At 38.2% G+C, this 19670-nt stretch overlaps 1 pseudogene; it reads left to right on the top strand.

Annotated features, from left to right (window-relative positions):
• Positions 1 to 11025: 11025 nt before the first annotated feature.
• Positions 11026 to 19333, top strand: LOC110941937 (annotated as a pseudogene).
• The last annotated feature ends 337 nt before the right edge of the window (positions 19334 to 19670 follow it).

Here is a 19670-nt window from a genome sequence, read left to right as displayed (position 1 = left end):
GGGTTTATTCGACATCCTTCATTTGTTTTAACAAAATTACCTATGCCTTTAGAAGTAGAAATAGGTAATAACAAGAGTTTTATTGTATGTGATGTATGTGAAAATTGCAAATTGAGCATTGATGATGAAGAATACACAATAGACCTGATCCCAATGTCGATGGGAGAATTTCAAGTGATCGTGGGTATGGATTGGTTGTCCCGATATACCACGCAAAGGTGGCATGTTTCTGAAAGGAAATAAAACTGACGTCCCCTAGCGGAAAGCACGTTACGATATACGGAGAAAAGGGAGGTAACCCGGTGGTATGTACAATGCTAGAAGCTCACAGGCTTATGCAACATGGATGCAAGGCTTATATAGTATATGCAAGCGAGTCGGAGAAAGAACCCCTCAAAATTGGAGACGTGCCGGTGGTACGCGATTATGAGGACGTGTTCCCAGAAGATTTACCGGGAATACCACCAGAACGGGAGGTAAAGTTCGAAATCGAATTGATTCCGGGCATAAAACCTGTGGCTAAAGCGCCGTATTGGCTCGCGCCGTCGGAGCTACAAGAATTGATGTCTCAAATCCAAGGACTGCTCGACAAAGGGTTTATCCGACCGAGTGTATCTCTGTGGGGCGCACCAGTATTATTCGTGAAAAAGAAAGATGGCAGTATGCGCATGTGTATCGACTACCGAGAGTTAAACAAACTCACGGTGAAAAATCGATACCCACTTCCAAGAATTGATGACTTGTTTGACCAGCTACAAGGAGCGAGTTGGTTCTCAAAGATTGATCTCAGATAGGGTTATCACCAATTGAAAGTCAATGAGGAAGACGTACCAAAGACGGCCTTTCGTACGCGGTACGGGCATTATGAGTTCCTCGTGATGCCCTTTGGGTTGACTAACGCACCCGCAACTTTCATGGATCTTATGAACTGGGTTCGCAAACCTATGCTGGATAAGTCGGTAATTGTATTTTTCGATGACATTTTAGTGTACTCGAAGAATGAAGCTGATCATGTGTATCATTTGCAAGAAGTGTTAGAGACGCTCAGACGAGAAAAGTTGTATGCAAAATTTTCGAAGTGCGTCTTCTGGTTACGGGAGGTGCAGTTTCTCGGGCATATCATTAGTGTCGACGGGGTACTAGTGGATCTGTCAAAAGTAGAAGCCGTGTTAAAATGGAACACTCCAAGGAATCCCTCAGAAATCTGAAGCTTTTTAGGGCTCGCGGGATATTATCGGACATTCATATAAGATTTCTCCAAAATTGCCTTACCATTAACCAAATTGACTCGCAAGGAGGAAAGATTTGTATGGGGCGTTGAACAAGAGAAAGCTTTCTAAACACTCAAAGAAAAGTTAACTCACGCTCCGGTGTTAACATTACCGGAAGGAGTTGACGACATGGTAGTTTATTCAGATGCGTCGCATTCAGGGCTCGGATGTGTTTTAATGCAACGAGGCAAGGTCATAGCCTATGCCTCGAGGCAACTGAAGATCCATGAAAAGAAATACCCAACTCATGACTTGGAGCTGACAGCAGTGGTATTTGCCTTAAAGATATGGAGACATTACTTGCATGGAGTAAAATGTACCATCTTTACCGACCATAAAAGTTTGAAATATTTCTTCGATCAGAAGGAATTAAACATGAGGCAGAGGCGATGATTGGAAACGGTCAAGGACTACGAATGTGAAATACACTATCACCCCAGGAAAGCCAATGTAGTGGCAGATGCGTTGAGCCGAAGGGCAGATTACGCCCCGAGACGAGTATAATCAATGCAGCTTATCGTGACCTCGGGCTTACTAGAACGAATTCGAGAAGCACAAGTTGAAGCAGTGAAGGTGGAAAATTGGAAAAAGGAAAGAATTGTTGGCCAATTTAAAGATCTTGAAGAAGGCAATCACGGTTTGAAAACACGTTTCAACAGAATTTGGGTGCCTAACACATGTGGAGTTAAAAAGCTTCTACTAGATGAAGCTCACAAATCCCGTTATTCCATCCATCCGGGAGCGACCAAGATGTATAACGACTTGAAACAAAACTATTGGGGGCCCGGAATGAAAAGAGATGTAGGGAAATACGTAGAGAAGTGTCTGACATGTCTACAAGTCAAGGCGGAACACCAAAAACCATACGGTAAGATTCAACCGTTGGAAATTCCGGTTTGGAAATGGGAACATATTACAATGGACCTGTTAACCAAACTACCGAGGACGAACCGCGGATTTGATGCAATATGGGTAGTTGTTGATAGATTGACAAAGAGTGCTCACTTTATTCCAATACGCGAGACTTATACGTCAGAAAAGATGTCGGAGGTTTACACTAATGAGATAGTGGCTGATGCTCTCAAAGAAAGTCATGACTATATGAAGGAGTGGTACAATTCTCGAAACACCACGATAGTTGATGGAGTCAAGCGAATCACTGACGGCTTTGAATCTGTTAGAAAGCGTGTCAATATTCTGTGGGCCGATCGATGTAAACAGCAGGAAGTGTTACAGAAAAAGGATCATGATTCTAAGGATCAAGGAAACCCTGACCCTTCTGCCGCATCAGAGCAACCGCCAACAACTACCTCTACTCAACTCATTGTCTTCAAGCCTTCGCAGCTTGGATCATCACAAGGAACCTCCAGTGGAACCATCGAAGAGATAAAACAGCTTGAAAGTAGTTCTTACGTCGAAAGCTCTTTGCCTGGTACATCTTCTGTTCCTAGTACTGCTGATTTTGCTTTACAGGCTGTTCATCCAATTACTGGAGAAATCATTGAAGAAGGAGAGATTGTTGCGGATCTTTCGCACGAGCAGTTGCTTGCTCTGAATGCGATGAAAGAAGTTGATGATGCTGAAATTGATAAAATTCCGAGTGAACCGGAAATAGCGAACTTAGAAAATGTGGAAGAGATAGTCTTTGAAGGAGATAATAAGGAGTCCTCATATGTGCGAGAAGACGGGACTGAGTTTGCTTTGTTTAATGAAGAATGGTTGAAAGAGAACGTGGACGTTATCGATGAACAGTTGAAGAATCGTGATACTTCTGAAAATGCCACGGATGCTTTCACAGAATGGCGAAAGCAGTTCTTGTCAAAAGTTTCCAAGCCTTTTCCAAGAGAAGTTGAAGTTGACTACCTGCAATACGAAAAAGTTAAGCCACATGGAAAGATTCTTTGCTGGATGTTCGTGAAGGAAATCCACTGCATGGCAATCGAGCGTGAATACGGTATTCAATATTTCAGGTCGCTGCTGAGCATTTTGCCCTTACCATTTTACGACGTTGCAGCTTTGACGAAGCTTGAGCTCATTAATCGCTCAAACTTCGAAGGTGCTACGTTGTTTGCACAAAAGATAAAGATGAACAAAAGGACAGGCTGGAAAGACGAATTGTACAAGCCTTAGTTTCCTATCCATCAGCAAATCAACTTCACTTTGGATCCATCGACCAACACGGCGCGATACAAGCTTGTTTATCAACCTGTGAAGGTTTTGGACAAGATCCCTTTAATGCCGATGAAACATAACTTTTTGGAAGACATGAGGTTGTGGTGTTACGATTCGGATACTCACGAAGCGGTGATTGTGTTTATGGGTGATCGTGAAAACTTTCGGATGCTAGATACGATGTGGTTTGTAAACATGTCCGCGATCGACATCAGCAAGCTATTCCGGCACGATATATTCTATGAAGTCAAGGATGCACATCAAGCGTTGTGATTTCAGCGCGTCGCTTGTTACTGTTTTTACCGAGGAATTCACGCTGGAAGCACCTGGTCGCTGAAGCACCGAAGATTGAAGACCAAAGACCAAGTAACAGACAAGGGGGAGTTTGTTGATGCATATTTTGTGTCTGTAACTTATTCTATTTAAGCGTTGTAATTTACGGTCTTTTATTATCGAGTCTGTATTTCCGTCCGTCGACCAAGTCGGATATCCTCCTATCTACTTGTGTCCGACAGTTTGTCTCATCTGTTATGTAATGTTTAAAAGACTGTGCATGTTGCATATTGGGTAGATAAGTTTATGTTTGTGTGTTTATTCAGTCTGCTGCAAACTGTTTGACGGTTTGCAACATACAAGTTTTGCAGCCCTCAACGAAACACCTATGTTTCGTCGAGTACATGTATGACGAAACTCCCTTGGGTGGTCAATCCAAGTTTCGCCGTGAACAGTGACGAAACACTTAGTGTTTCGTCGACTTTGGTGTTTCGTCAAACCCACTTCAGTGTTTCGTCAACACTTGGGCTGGGCTGCCTATATAAACACAACATGGTTTCTGTGTGAAACTATGAGAGCATACCCACTGTGAAAGTCTACTGTCAAACATTGTGTGTATTTGTTTGATCCTTGTTCTCATCCGTTTTAATCAATTGATTGTGTTTCGTTGGTTACTTCATGTTGTGTTTATCTGTGTTTGGTTTGGCATCGTCACGAGGATTCCGCACTCGTGACCGTGTTTGATATAAACAAGGATTTGGTTTCGAAATCGATCCTCCGAGATGCGGGACCTACACTTTGATTATCCCAAGATTTGGTTCCATAGTAGAAGCTTGTCACCTGAATCTACTTCAATACCAGAAGTCTACATAATAATAATCTTAATAATCCAAATTTGGATTTCCCTTATTAGTATATGAGTTATTACACGCCATGAGTGTACTAATAATCTTCACCTTCCAAGGTTTATTAAGCGCACCAGATCTGATTATGGGTACCAGAAGCCGTACACACACCTTATTCAAGTCTAGTTATGTTAAATTAATATAGTTAAATTAAGATGTTAAATTAGTTTAGTTTCAAAGGGGTCATGCAATCCTGTCACGAAAGATGATAAACCAAAAATTAGTAAAGGATAAACACATTAAACAAGATAAAAGTACTATATTAATAAGATTAACTAATCCAAGAGTTTGAGAAGACATAGAGATTACAACCATATGAAATACTTTTACCAATGACGATTACCACTCTTCATGATCTTCAAGCTCTAGCTCAAGTGCAAGTATGTGTGCAAAAAGTGCATCTCAACTCTCATTTATTACATATGTTTAGTGAACTAATCTAATGATACCTTATTCTTAACATGGATGATCAAAGATAGGATGTAAGATCCTAGCTTTGGAGAGGTCTCGGTCGTCATGAAGGCCTTCCATAAGGATTAACCTCTCACTTCTAAGCAAAGGGGGCTTAGGAAGCATAATAATCATGGTATACTTAGCTATTGATTAGTCAAGCTACATGGATCATCCACACTTTCTCCAAGGGACTAGAACCTTCAAAGGTGAGAGAACATGGCCTTAGAGGCATAAGTCTATTAGCCTTGGGGCTATAGTATACCTGGGAAAAAGAGAGCAAATAAGGGCATGCCTTAAATGAGACCGGTATTTATAGGTTAATCAAAGGTAGGGGTGCACAGGCGTACCTAGGGGGCACAACCGTGCTTGTCCTTTGGTCTCATTGGAAGCTTCGAGAATTTGTATTTTCTGTCTCCTGGGGTCTTGGGCACGGGCGTGCCTAGCCATGCACGGTCGTGCATGGTGATCTGTCCCAACAACGGTTGCAACAAGTGTACTTTGGTCTCAAGCTTTTATCTTTACTGAATTTGTCTTTTACGGGGACACAGTCGTGCATATGTGTGCATGGGCGTGTCTGCCGTCTTTGTTTCTTGCCCACCATGCTGTTCTGATTTTTTCTAATGGCAGGCTGGGGAGAGAGGCATGGTCGTGCCTTATGGTGCACAGGGATGCTTTTTGGAAACTTCATATTTTCGTCCGTTTGTCATCGTTTTTTGCTTCTTTTTTATTTTGGACCTTCAAATCCTATAAAAACTAAAAGAAACTATTTTGGGTAGTATTTCCTTCATAAATTACCTCAACAGTATTCATAATTAGGGTAAATTCATATTATAAATATGTATAAGTGATGGTACATCAAATATCGTGTCAAGCAAAAACATAGAATTTGTGAACTTATGTCTATATTAACTTCAAGTATTCAAATGGATATCGAGGGTTCAAGTATTCAAATGGATATCGAGGGTTTAATCCGCATTGCATATTTATTTATGCATAATTTAGTGTTTGTTTGACAAGTGTTTAAGTTAATCATTGATATCGGTAAAATAATGGGGAAGGAATGTTGGTATTTTACTGTTACTGACATAATTTTAGTGGTATTGGATTATCTCCTTGGGGCTCGATTTTTTTTAAAAATATATATTGTTTATAAAAGAAAAAAAGTATATACTTTGTTAAACACTTAAACCCATTAACATTAATTAACTATATATTAATTTGCAACATTTTGTTGCATTGTTGGTTATAATTTTGGCATAAATAGTTGTACCCTACTTGATTTACTTTTATTTTACTTTAGCCCAATAATTTTACATCTTTTACAATTTAATACCAATATTTTTTATTTTCAACTTTGGTCCCTATACTTTTTCCCAAATTACAAATTTTTCGTTAAACAATTGGGTCTAAATTTTGCGAGTTAACACATCACAACGTGCGCGTGTGGTTCAATGATTTTACGCTTAATTTTCCCGTTTCACAGCCTCGTTGCAATGCTCAGGTCTTAGATCAACTTAGTTATAGTTTTCTATGTTTTACATTTCATGTATGTGGTTCAACGTTTTTACGTCTACTTTTCATTTCATACTGTTTTATTATTTTTTTTTAATACGAGTTGTTCCAGTGTTGATGGTCACTAGCTGTAGTGTGATATTGGTGCAACTTGACACGATTTTATGCCCCCGCCACAATGCATGGGATTTAATACTAGTTAACATGAATCTTCATCTTTTATCTTTTCCCTTTATGATTACTTTTTATTTTTCATGGGAATTTAAGTGTGTATAAAGAAAAAGAGAATGTTCAATTTAAACCTAAGAAAATGTTCAGGGCCGGTTTTGGGCCTGTGCGGGAGGTGCCACCGCACAGGGCCCAAAATATCTAGAGGCCCAAAATTATTTAAAATATATAAATATATATATAATTAGTGTAGAAAAGTATTAACAAGTTCACCTTGTGGTGCAGTGGATGCGCCTTCTTTCTGTTGAATCGGTCATCCTGGGTTCGAATCCAAGGCTGGTCACTTTTCTATTCTTATTTTCTTTATCTAATGTTATGTTTTTTCTTGGGCCTCAAGGAGGCTGATTATAAAACAAGGGGAAAGACCCCGTGAGATTTAAATTTGGGCCTCAATAAATTTGTAAGCTTCTTCAATTTTTTCCTTCTCATTTAACCATTTACATAATAAACTTTACATGTTTTCTTGTTTAAATTTGTAGGTTTCTAATTTCTCATTTAACCATCTACAATATAAACTAAGAACTCAATATCTTGCTCGATTTATCTTTTTTTGAATGAAAAGATTCGTGTTGCCAAATTAGTTTGAATATGTTTACACATATTACAGTTCTTTTTTGCTTTAAGGATTCAAGTGTTAGTTATTTTTGCTTATCCAGAGAGTGTTGAAACTAATGTTATGTGTATTAATTTATTTGTAACATAAAAATAGGATTTATTGTTTTTAATCGATACTAGCATTCACTCTATGAACATGGATAAATGGATAACTATGATACATTGAAATATAGAGAAGAAATGGCATGAATTATATAAATACTTGATCTAGAACTTTATTTTGAAAATGCTAAAAAAGGCTCACGATTCGCTTAAGTAAGTAATTTTGTTCATTTTGCTACACTACTTTTGTTTTGTTTATTTTACAATAATTATCATCGTATTGTGGTTTTTTTATATATGATTAACGAGTTTATATTATAGGAAAGAGGCCCAAAGTTTTTGTCTCGCACGGGGCAGTGGCGAAGCTAGAAATTTTTTCTTATGGTGTCATTTTTTATAAATACCCCGGTTTATAGTAACCCGGAGTCGAACTTTTTTGGATCGGTTCAGATCTAGTCGGGTCAAATCACATGATAAAAGCAAATATCACAATAAAAGTAAAATGTCATTGAATTAAAACACATAATAAAATTACAAAGTCATTTGAAATATATAATAAAATGAATTTAATAGTTGGTATGTACTCATTTTCATGTTTTGAAAACGATTCATAATGTTTTCAATGACAACTTGAAAAAAAAAAACCTTTTTTTCATTATAATAAACAAGTGCTCATTCAAGTGATCATCAAACATCCTGCTAGGTTAAACAATTGAAACAAAACTAATTAGACATGAGACTATAATGCTTACTGGATTAGAAAAAATAAAAATTAAGCATGGACCTTTAATGCTTTAAAGTATACTAATTAAATTCAAGTAACTGGACTTAATTTTTTAAATATAAATTTGTTTATTATATAATTGTTTTAGAAGAAAACAAAACAATGGTGTTGTTTGTAAAAACACAATGGTGTCGCTCGTAAAAACACAATGGTGTCGCTCGAATTTTCCTTATTATACCTTGTATTTGTTACACAAAATTCAATGGTGTCGGACGACACCGTTGTTCAAAGTGTGGCTCCGCCACTGGCACGGGGCCCAAAAGTTTTTTATCATTTTCGGAGACGGCCCTGAAAATGTTAAAAGAAATATGATAATCACATGATACGCTTATACATGGTTTTTTATATTACAAGATGGTCACATTACCGTCACACTTTCACAATATATTGTTAATTATGAATATAACTCGTCCCTCTATATACACACATTATATAAATTGGCTTGCGAAAACTTGATTTATTTATTTTAAGTTCATTAAACGAAACCCATTTAAAAAAATCCATTAAATTTTATTTATCAATATCCATTACTAAACTTTAAACCCATTCAATGTTGGCCGAATTAAAATTAAACCCATTAAAAATTTGGCCTAATAGAGGCCGGGTTTTTTCTACTCATCCGGAGCCCAAACTTTTTAAAGGTTTTTCGAGACGACCTCATTGATTTTTTTTTTTATCGCCAAACAACGAGTTTTATTCCAACATCACCATATAGTTACAAAAGCAGGGAGCTTACACTAAAACTTCAACTCTCAGCTTACACCCAAAGTAAAAAACAAAAACAAAAACAGAAACATATAGCTCAAGTTCAGGTTATACTAAATTTCACCCAGCTATCCCATTGTATAGTATTGTTTTTTTGATCTATGTTTGATCCACATAAACGCCAAGGTTTGCATTTCGCCAAAAATTCTATCGATTGCTACTCATTTTCCATCGAAAATTAGTTCGTTTCGTGCCTTCCAAATTTCCCCAGCAAGAAACTAAAATTATCACCTGAATTATACGCCTATTGTGTTTGGACGCTGCCACTCCTAAACGCGAAGAGCTGTGGAATATTGCACGACACGCTCACCTTATTTCACATCAACGTTGCAATATAACAAGATACAAACAGATGCTCGAGATCTTCTTCAGCTTCACCACATAAACGACATATTGCCGAACCCCTTAGCAGGTTCCATTTTTGCAGCCCCTTTAGTGTTGCCAATCGATCTTGTTCTGCCCTCCATGCAAAAATGCTTATTTTTGGGGACCTACTTAACCCAAGTGTAGGGGTAAAAAGGTATCACATGCTTTTGTAACATATCGTGACATGATGCAACTGTGAAATACCCGTCTGAAGTGATAGTCCACTCCCATCTATCATGTTCTGCGCGCACCACAGTGTTTTGTACCAGATTTTGCAGCCTGCCCCACTCTTCCCATTCAGCTGAAGTGCCCAAATTTCGCTTCCACCTCCAACCCATACGTCGCATTGCCAATGTAGCGTTTTTATTAGATTCCAAACTGAAAAGTGCTGGAAATCTTTCCAAGAGAGGACCGTCCTCAAGCCAATAATCTACCCAATAACACATTGTTTCACCATTTCCTAGCTTCGCCTTTATCATATTATAAGCACACACGTTTTGGCTCGTTAAATCCTTCCCTAATTTGTGAATTCCACTCCAAACCCCCGTCAAACCATCTTTTATCGGTAAGTAAGACCACAAATTCTCTTGAGCATGTAAAGTCGTGATTACTTTTCGCCACAAAGAATTTGATTCACATTTATATTTCCACCACCATTTCAATAAAAGGCTTACATTCATATCCCAAAGCGAACCCAACTCGCCCTTTTCGACCGGCCCTTTTACTCTTTCCCAACACACCCAACTCGTCTTTGCCTTTTCTTCACCCCCCCCCCCCCCCAAAAAAAAAATCGTCTTCTTAAAGCTTCTAATGAATCAATGACACCTTTAGGAGCTTTGTAGAGTGAGAAAAAATATAGTGGAAGGCTATCAAAAAACGATTTTAACAAAGTGACTCTCCCCCCAATGGATAAGGTTTTCGCTTTCCATTTTGATAATCTCACCTTGAAACAATCTACGACACCTTTTCAATGTCGTATTGGTTCATGTTTGCTCCCACTAGTAAGCCCAGGTGTTTGCAAGGGAAGTTCCCAACCTTGTAATTGATGATACTCACCACCCTTTCCACCACACTATCCCCCCCCCCCACCCCCAAAAAAAAAAAAAAAAAAAAAAAAAAAGCCCTACTTTTTTGTGGCTTAATTTCAGCCCCGAAATGAGATAGAAACATGTCATTAGGTCTCATCGATTAGTAGAAGTGTGAGTTAACCAATGACTTAGTACTATAGTCACTACAAGAAATAAATAAAACTTATGGGGAGTGGTCCAAGGTTTGACTAGCCAATGAGCAATTGTTTGTTTTTTTTTTTAATGATTGGAAGGGACATTATTAGGCATTATTCCCACTACACCACTTTTGCAATAACGCCCCATACTGACTGGAATGACACGTATCAGATAATGCCCCATGGTGGTTGATGGCGGCATTATTTTTCTTAACCACTACCGGTGGTCTAACACCATTTCCAATATAATAATTCACAATATTCCAATGCAATTTACGAAAAGAAAAGGCTTAGTCAATAAGCAGGCATTGAAAAGACTCCGAAGACTCATAACTGACGAAGAAGACGAGGAGTCCATCAATTCTCTCTCTTACAGTTGTTATATATAACGTCATTGATCCATTGGCTTCATCATGCATCACTGTGATCAGTAATTAACTGTTTGTTATACTTACAAATTGTGCATTTGCATTGTGTTTGTTCACTTGCACTATGGCAGCCAAGGAGCATGTGGAGGAGATACGGAGGACCAAGTTTTCAATAGGCGGAGAACCGAACCCGTTAACGGAAGATCTTCATCAGGCTGTCAAGAATCTCTCTGCTGAGCTTTACGCAAAAGATGTCCACTTTTTGATGGAGCTTATTCAGGTTTTCATTTCATTTATTATTCTTCCATTTCTTTACTTTGTTTTGGTATTTAGTTTAATGAATTTTAGGAGTACTTTTATTTGAATTTGTTGTTTGTTAAAGTTCGGTTGTTACCTTCTCTTTTCCGAATCGGATAGTCATTTGCATTTCGCAATACTACTTAACAATTTTTTTAACAGATAATGCTAGTGACTTAAATTTTGTGAAACTTTCTATGTAAAATTTGAGGATGATCGGCTTTCCTAATTCAGGGCTTTATTTATTTTTCAACCGTTTTAGGTTGTATATGTTATTTCAAGAAACATATTTACTGTATTGTTTCTTTGCTTTGGTTTTTATTGTATTTTATTTTAATTTGTTAATTGAATATGATATGAATTCGTTTATTTTTTGTTTTAATCTTATTTATTTGGGGAATGAATTTCTATTGTCCTATTGGGAATTTTGTTTTTTCGACATCATTTTGTTTGATATTGTTGGTTGTTAATATTTATGGTGCTTTCTGGTTTTCTAACTGATTTGCAATACTTAAAGTTGATTGGAACTTATAATGCTTGTGATTTATAGTATTTGACATAAAAACCTAGTTACATTATGAAACTAATGTGTCTGTAAATTTTAGGGTGATTAATCTTTACATTGAATTTGTCGCTTGTTAATGTACATGCTGTATAATCGGTCATTACCTTCTTGTTTCTGAATTTGATAGTGATATGCAATACATAAAAGAAGTCTTGAACATAAAATGCATGTGATTTGTAGTATTTAAAAATACCTAGTTAGAATGTGAAACTTTTAGCCCTATAAATTTAAGAATGACCAGTTGGTGGTTAAATATGTTATAAAGTGCTATTTGGTTAAATGATTTTTCACAGAACGCGGAGGATAATGAGTATCCGGAAGGAGTGGATCCGTCACTGGAGTTTGTGATTACGTCAAAGGATATAACAAACACTGGAGCTCCGGCTACTTTGTTAGTCTTCAACAATGAGAAAGGGTTTTCACGTAAAAACGTTGAATCTATTTGTAGTGTGGGACGGTCTACGAAGAAAGGTCTGCGTAAACGTGGTTATATTGGCGAGAAAGGTACTTCTTTTTTTTATTTAAACGTTGTTACATTCCAATGGTTACTCATTACTTACTATAATATAAGGGACTCCTAGCCAAATTTATGTTATGCTGAATAGCTTGTATTTGTGATTGTCGATTTTGTTTACTCAACGTATTGTTTATATGTGACTGCATGTTTATAGTCAAATTTGTTATAATGTGTAATTTGGAAAAAAAAATATTACAAAAAAAGTTAGATCTAGCAGATTGTTTTAGATCTATCAATGAGATGTGTCATGTATAACTTTAAATAATAATCATGTGCTTCTACCATATTTTTATATGTAATAAGCATCTCATGTACAGTGGCGGATCTAGGATTCACGCCAAGCCGTAACGTTTTATAAATAAGCCGTAACGAAATCGAAAAAACATCAATTTTTTCCAAAATTTACACTAAAAACGTCAAATTTTTTCGCGCCAAGCCGTAGCGGGGGTTGCCCCCCGGTACATGCTACATCCGCCCCTGCTCATGTAGTACTTATTCTGATACGTTGTCTACTTTTTCATCAGGTATTGGCTTCAAGAGTGTTTTTTTGATAACATCTCAACCTTACATCTTCAGTAACGGCTACAAGATAAGGTTTAACGAAAAACCATGCCAACAGTGTAATGTTGGTTATATTGTACCTGAATGGGTTGAGGATTCAACTCTATCTGCCATTCAAAGAGTATATGGTTCGTCTAATGCTCTACCAACCACCACCCTGGTGTTACCGTTAAAGTCAGAGAAGGTCAAACCAGTGAAGGATCAACTGTCAAGCATCCATCCTGAAGTTCTTTTATTTCTTGCAAAGATAAAGAGGCTTTCAGTTAGGGAAGACAATGAGGATCCTAAGCTAAACACGGTGAGTGCAATATCAATCTCCAGTGAGAAAAACTTTGTTACGATAAAGAGCATGGATGCTGAATCGTACACACTGCATCTTACGGCTGATGTTTCTGGCAACGAAGACGACACAGAGTGTGGCTACTACATGTGGAAACAAAGGTTTCCCGTTAAGAAAGAGAACAAAGTTGACGTCCGATCAGAAGTCGAGGAGTGGGTTATTACATTGGCTTTCCCAAATGGGAAAAGACTCAAACGAGGTGCAAGCATGCCTGGCATCTATTCCTTTTTACCAACCGAGACGGTTACAAATTTTCCGTTTATAATCCAAGCAGATTTTCTCTTGGCTTCATCAAGGGAAAATATCCTCTGGGACAACAAATGGAATCAGGGAATTCTTGATTGTGTGCCTGTTGCCTTTTTGAATTCATTTACCTCGTTGATTAAGTCTTCTGAAACTGCTCCTATTTCTAGTCTTCCTAATCAGTTTAGGTTCTTACCTGTCAAGGAATCCTCTCACGCAAAACTGAATCAAGTTCGGGATGCAATTAAGGCCAAAATAATGAACGAGACTATTGTTCCATGTGAGTCAAACACGAGGCAAAAGTTGTTTTGTAAACCCAATGAAGTTGGTAGGCTGAAGCCTGCATTTTGGAGCATACTGAACAGTGCAAAGAGCTTAGGCGTTAGTTTTTCTAACATATCATCGCACGGCGCCTATATTCTCACCTTTTCTTTTGATGAAGAGAAGTACAACTCCATTTTGGAGTTCTTGGAAATCAAATATGTAGATAACGAATGGTATGGCAAATGCATTGCCGGTTCTAATCTTGTAAAGGGCGTTCAAGAAGAACTTTATATGCAGCTTTTGGTGTTTATAGCAGACAATTGGGGGTCCTCGTTTTACATGACAAACATCAAGAACATACCACTCATAAAGTATGTCGGGATGGATGGCAAAGTTAATTTGTTCTCAATCAATGTTTGTGCAAACAAGCTGCTTGCTGCTGATTCTGATCACATCTCCTGGTTGATTAACTGGAACACAGAGTTTCACTGTTGTAATAGTAAGTTTATTCTGCCTGCTGTTACACAAAAAGCTATACGATCGTGTTTGAAGAAACATACTTTGAAAAAGTGGCTTAAGGAGGAGGTGAAGGTCAAATTCGTCACTGTTGGTCAATATGCTGATGATCTTATTTCTTCACTTAAAACAGACCGCAAGCTTGCCGTTACTTATGCTCATTTCCTTTACCACTCTAAGAAAAAGAATTATTTGATGGAGCATGAAATTCAAGATCTTTGTACTAAGATGCCAATTGTTGATAACTATGGGCAAGTAACTGTAAGAAGAGATGGGGTTCTTGTACCTGCTAAAGGTAGCAAATGGGTAGAGCTTATTGGCTCTAATCCTTGGAGGCAATATAATTATGTTGAACTCGGAGAAGATTACACGCGGTCTGTTACATATTTTGGTAATAATGCATCAGGGGAAGACCTTGTTTCGTTTATGAAAACTAATGTTGGAGCTGCTGATGTTCCTTTTCTGTCTCCCCCTAATGCTGCTGTTCCTACCCTGTCGTCGCCCTTGACAAAAACAAATGCATTCTTGCTTCTACGCTGGCTTAATTATTTGAGAAAAAAAGAATGTTTATCTACCTGAATGGTTTTTGTCTTCTATTAAAAATGGCTCCTGGTTGAAAATCACTTTAAGCGGTTTTCCTGGCAGCAGGCCACCCTCAGAGTCATTCATGCTTGAAGCTTCCAGCGGGAGTATTTTACAAAACGGATCAGTTCTTGTTGATATTCCGCTGGTAGATGTAAAGTTCTATGGTAATGAGATATGGAATTACAAAGAAGACTTAAAAACAGCTGGTGTGCGGTTTGAAAATAAAGAGGCTTGCGAATTCATCGGTGAGCGTCTCATGTCTCTTGCTGCTTCTTCAAAGCTTACCAGAGACAATGTTGCTTCAATACTAAAATTCATTCGGTATTTGGGAGCACATTATATCCCAAGTACGGAACTTGTTAACCGAATCAAACAAGGAAAATGGGTTAAAACTTCTCTAGGAGACATGACCCCAGACAACTCTGTTCTGTTCAGTAATGAATGGAAGGCTGCTTCACAATTAAGTAACATTCCATTCATCGATCAAGATTACTATGGAGAAGTACTTTCTTTCAAGAAAGAATTAGAACTGTTGGGTGTGATGGTGAATTTTGACAAGAGTCGTTACCAGCTTGTGTCAGACAACCTTAAGTCCTCATCGTTGTTGACTTCATTGTCTTCCGAAGCCATGTTACTGCTGTTAAGGTGCATAGAGAAATTACGATCATCGGATAAGCTGGTGCAAGCGGTTAAAAACAAGAAATGTGTTAAGACAAACTTGGGCTACAGATGTCCATCTGAATGCTTTTTGGTAACCTCAGAAACTAAGTGGGGCTGTCTTCTACAGGTCTTTGGGTCGTTCCCGATTCTTGATGCAAACTTCTATGGAAGCTCCATCTTTTCCATGGAGAAAGAGCTAAAGAAAATCGGTGTTATGATTGATTTTGAAGATGCTGCGAAAGAATTTACTCGCATTTTTAAGCAACAGGCTTCAGCATCATCCATCAGAAAAGAAAATGTTTTTTCGTTTCTGGAATGCTACAGAAAGCTGAAAAAGATAAAGTTGAAGTTTCCAGAAGAACTCACGAAGTGCATACGGGAAGATAAATGGCTAAAAACTAAACTTGGTGACTACAAATCACCGAAAGAGTGCATTCTTTTTGGTGCAGAGTGGGAATCAATTACTCCCATAACAATCCTTCCTTTCATTGATGACAGTTCTAATTTCTACGGCAATGGGATCCATGATTATAAAGCGGAGCTTAAACTGTTAGGTGTAACTACAGAATTTAAAGATGGTGCCAAGTTTGTGGCTGCTGGACTTTACTTACCTGAGTGTTCAAGTAGCATTACTCCTGTGATGCAGGAGCATGCATATCTTTTATTTATTTAAAATTCAAATTTCCTATTTTATCTTTTTAATTGTTTAGTATAAATAGGGCATCTAGGGTTTATTGTTTTCCAGTTTTTGAGTTGATTATTGTAAAGAAAACCTTTAGGTTTCTTTGAACCATTCGGTTCCAAGTCTTTGAATGAATCATTGTGTTTGAGCCATTTGATCGCACGCGAAACTGCATCAGTTGGTATCAGAGCTTTGGTTTTTCAAATGGCTCATTGTGGAAGTAAGTATTCGCGTAATCGTAGAACCGCCGATAGAGGCAACGGTGAAGATGCTTCGGATTTGCTCAATCGTGAGGTTGAGCATAACCGACAACTCGCATGGCTTACCCTGGGATTGGGATCGGTTGAGCGGGTTGGACAACTACAACCCCTAATCCCTGGATTGGGATTAGTATTACCGTCGACGTGGAAGGAAACGGAACCGGAAGAACTTGTCCGGGACAAGTTATCCGGGGATGAGGAGCATCCTGCCAACGGCGACACTATCTTTGATTCTCCTCCCGTGTATGATGAATACGAGGACGGGGAATGGTATTCTTGGATGACCGGGTGTGCGATCGAAACCTTGGAAGTCCGTCAGATAAGCGATGTCAAATTCAGGAAAATTTATGAGTTTCATCACCATCTTGAATACCCAACCTTTTGTAGCCGATCAAAACAGTTTGAATCTGATGAAGGTACTGCTTTTGATTCCTTTTTGAACCGTCATCATATTCATTTACGTTTCTTCGGGAGGTGTGATCTCGGTGATTATATGGTCCGGCTAAGGTCTCATGTTATTAGAATTACACAAACTTTGGGATCACCTTTGGATTTAAAAATTCAAAATAAAAATAATATTGGTGTTGCAATGGATACCGGGGGTGATGCGGTGGTGGGTGCTGGTGTCGATGGATTGGGTGGAGGTACGAACGTGGTGTTGGAAGTTCCAAGAGTATTGCCGAAAATTATGGGGAGATTGACTGGCAGCTTGCGAAACTTGGGGTCTCACGAGAATTTAAAATTTCAAAATAAAGAACAAATTCAAGTTGCCAAAGATAAGGATATAAACAAAATTAGAGATTGCATGGTTGTTCTGCATAAGGAAGGAGATAAAGTTATTAATGTGGATGAGGATGATTTAAATGAAAATTATGAACCCCTTCATAGTGGACATACACGTGAATTTCAAGATCATGGCTACACATATATGGGGCAGCTTTATGACAAAGTTACCAATAAATTTAATTCCAATGGTGATGGCAACTTATTATCGCATCTCAATATTTCAACAACAGGTGGTACAAGTCTAGGGTCAGGCAAGATGACCCGTGAAGTTAAGCAGTTTAGGCAAGTCGTGGTGATAATAACAAGTGTGAGCCGAGTTGATGTTCCCTTTGACCCAGGTGGATTTCGTTCGAAGACAAAACTCGAGGACGAGTTTTTTTCAAAGAGGGGGAGTATGATGCAGGAGCATGCATATCTTTTATTTATTTAAAATTCAAATTTCCTATTTTATCTTTTTAATTGTTTAGTATAAATAGGGCATCTAGGGTTTATTGTTTTCCAGTTTTTGAGTTGATTATTGTAAAGAAAACCTTTAGGTTTCTTTGAACCATTCGGTTCCAAGTCTTTGAATGAATCATTGTGTTTGAGCCATTTGATCGCACGCGAAACTGCATCATCCTGCTAGCAGTTGTGCATTGCTAGATTCTGTGAAAAGACTCAAAGAAAGTGCATCAGAGATCCCTGCTAAGTTTCTTGATAAACTCTCCCAGAAGAACTGGTTAAAAACCTATTTCGGATACAAACGCCCGAACGAGTGTTTGCTTTTCTCTTCAGACTGGGATTCTTTCTTGAAATGTGATGATGGACCGTTCATTGATGAAAAGTTTTATGGATCTCATATTGACTCCTACAAGGAGGAGCTTAATCTTTTGGGAGTGATCACAGATATTAACAAGGGATGCCAGATGATTGCTAGTTACCTTCACTCTCAATCCAGTTTTGAAAGAATCAATCGTTTCTACAAATATTTGTCTGATTTCAAATGGGAGCCTGCTGATGACGACAACAAAAAAATATGGCTACCAAGAGGAAGTAATAATGGAGAGTGGGTATCGCCTCAAGATTGTGTTCTTCATGACAAAAAGAATCTGTTTAGCGGTCTTTTATATGTGTTGGAAGGATACAAGTATGATACGAACATTCTTGGATTTTTTGCTGGCATTTTCAATGTGAAGGTCCATCCGTCTGTTGATGACTACTGCATGCTATGGAAGAAATGGGAAGCTTCAGGAAAACAGATAACACATACTGAATGCTGTGCTTTTTGGGAGTTTGTGGTTAAAAACTTGAACCCGGAGACTGAGAAAACGTTCAACAAAAGCTTTTCAAAACTCCCAGTATCATCTCCTGGTTCTGATGGTATTTTTCTGTCAGACAAGCGTGACGTTTTCATAAGTGATGATCTATTTCTAACGGACCTCTTTCAAAGATGTTCTCGTCCCATATTTGTTTGGTATCCTCAACCAAGCTCTAAAACTCTAACCCGAACCAAGCTTGTGGATATCTACAAAAAACTTGGTGTCCGTACCATATCTGAATCTGCGCAGAAGACTTTATCTAATGTTGATCAAGTGAAACTGGAGCCCATTAGTTCAAAAGAAAAGTTTATGAAAAGAGGTTTGGTCAAACTGATTTTGGGCTTTCTAGCTGATCCAAATCTTAAACTTGAGACAGAAAGAAGACATGAAGCCGTTAGCCATATGTTGGGACTTGAAGCTTTCGAGACGGTTGATCCAATGACCGTGAAGTATGTCTTGTCTTTATCTTGTGGAGATGTTGTGACTGAAGCTAAGAGAATGATTCGTTGGGACAAACAAAACTCCAAACTGTTTATGCAGAAGAGGGACAAAAGTGGTGGTCAGAAGAGTGTGATAGAACATGCTTGTCATTTTGGAGAAGTGATAGCTGAGGGGATGTTGTGGGAGAATGAAGAGGCTGTGCCACAGCTTTCAGAACTGATCAGATTGGGTTTCTTGGTTGAGTTTGATGAGGAAGCAATTGAGTTCCTCATGAAGATGAAGAATCTTCAAATATTTCTTGAGGATCATGACTATCTTTCTTCAATATTCTCCTGTTAATATACGGTATGTCATCTTTAGCTTTTTCCTTTCTGTATTTTTTTGGGTAAAAGAAATTCGTGTAAGGGTCCATTTAGGTGTAAACGACCTACTTTTATAAAGCCTGCTAATTTTGAACGGATTCAAATGGGTCAGCACCAAACACGGCCATTGTTTGTCACCAGTATCGTTACCACCCAAAGGAAATTGTTACTTTTAAAAAATGGCCCGTTTGACCTCTTTTACTCGACCAGACAGTTTGTTTTGTAAGTCTTAGTTTTCTTCTTCTGAAATTTGCACATGTGGTGCTTATGCAGGAGCAGGAGTGATCTGATGGTGGCGTGAAGCTGTTTCTATG

The sequence above is a fragment of the Helianthus annuus genome, chromosome 5, assembly GCF_002127325.2.
Source record: "Helianthus annuus cultivar XRQ/B chromosome 5, HanXRQr2.0-SUNRISE, whole genome shotgun sequence".
In the NCBI taxonomy this organism is placed as follows: Eukaryota; Viridiplantae; Streptophyta; class Magnoliopsida; order Asterales; family Asteraceae; genus Helianthus; species Helianthus annuus.
Note: the sequence above shows the minus strand (reverse complement) of the source record. Positions and strands in the feature narration are given on the sequence as shown.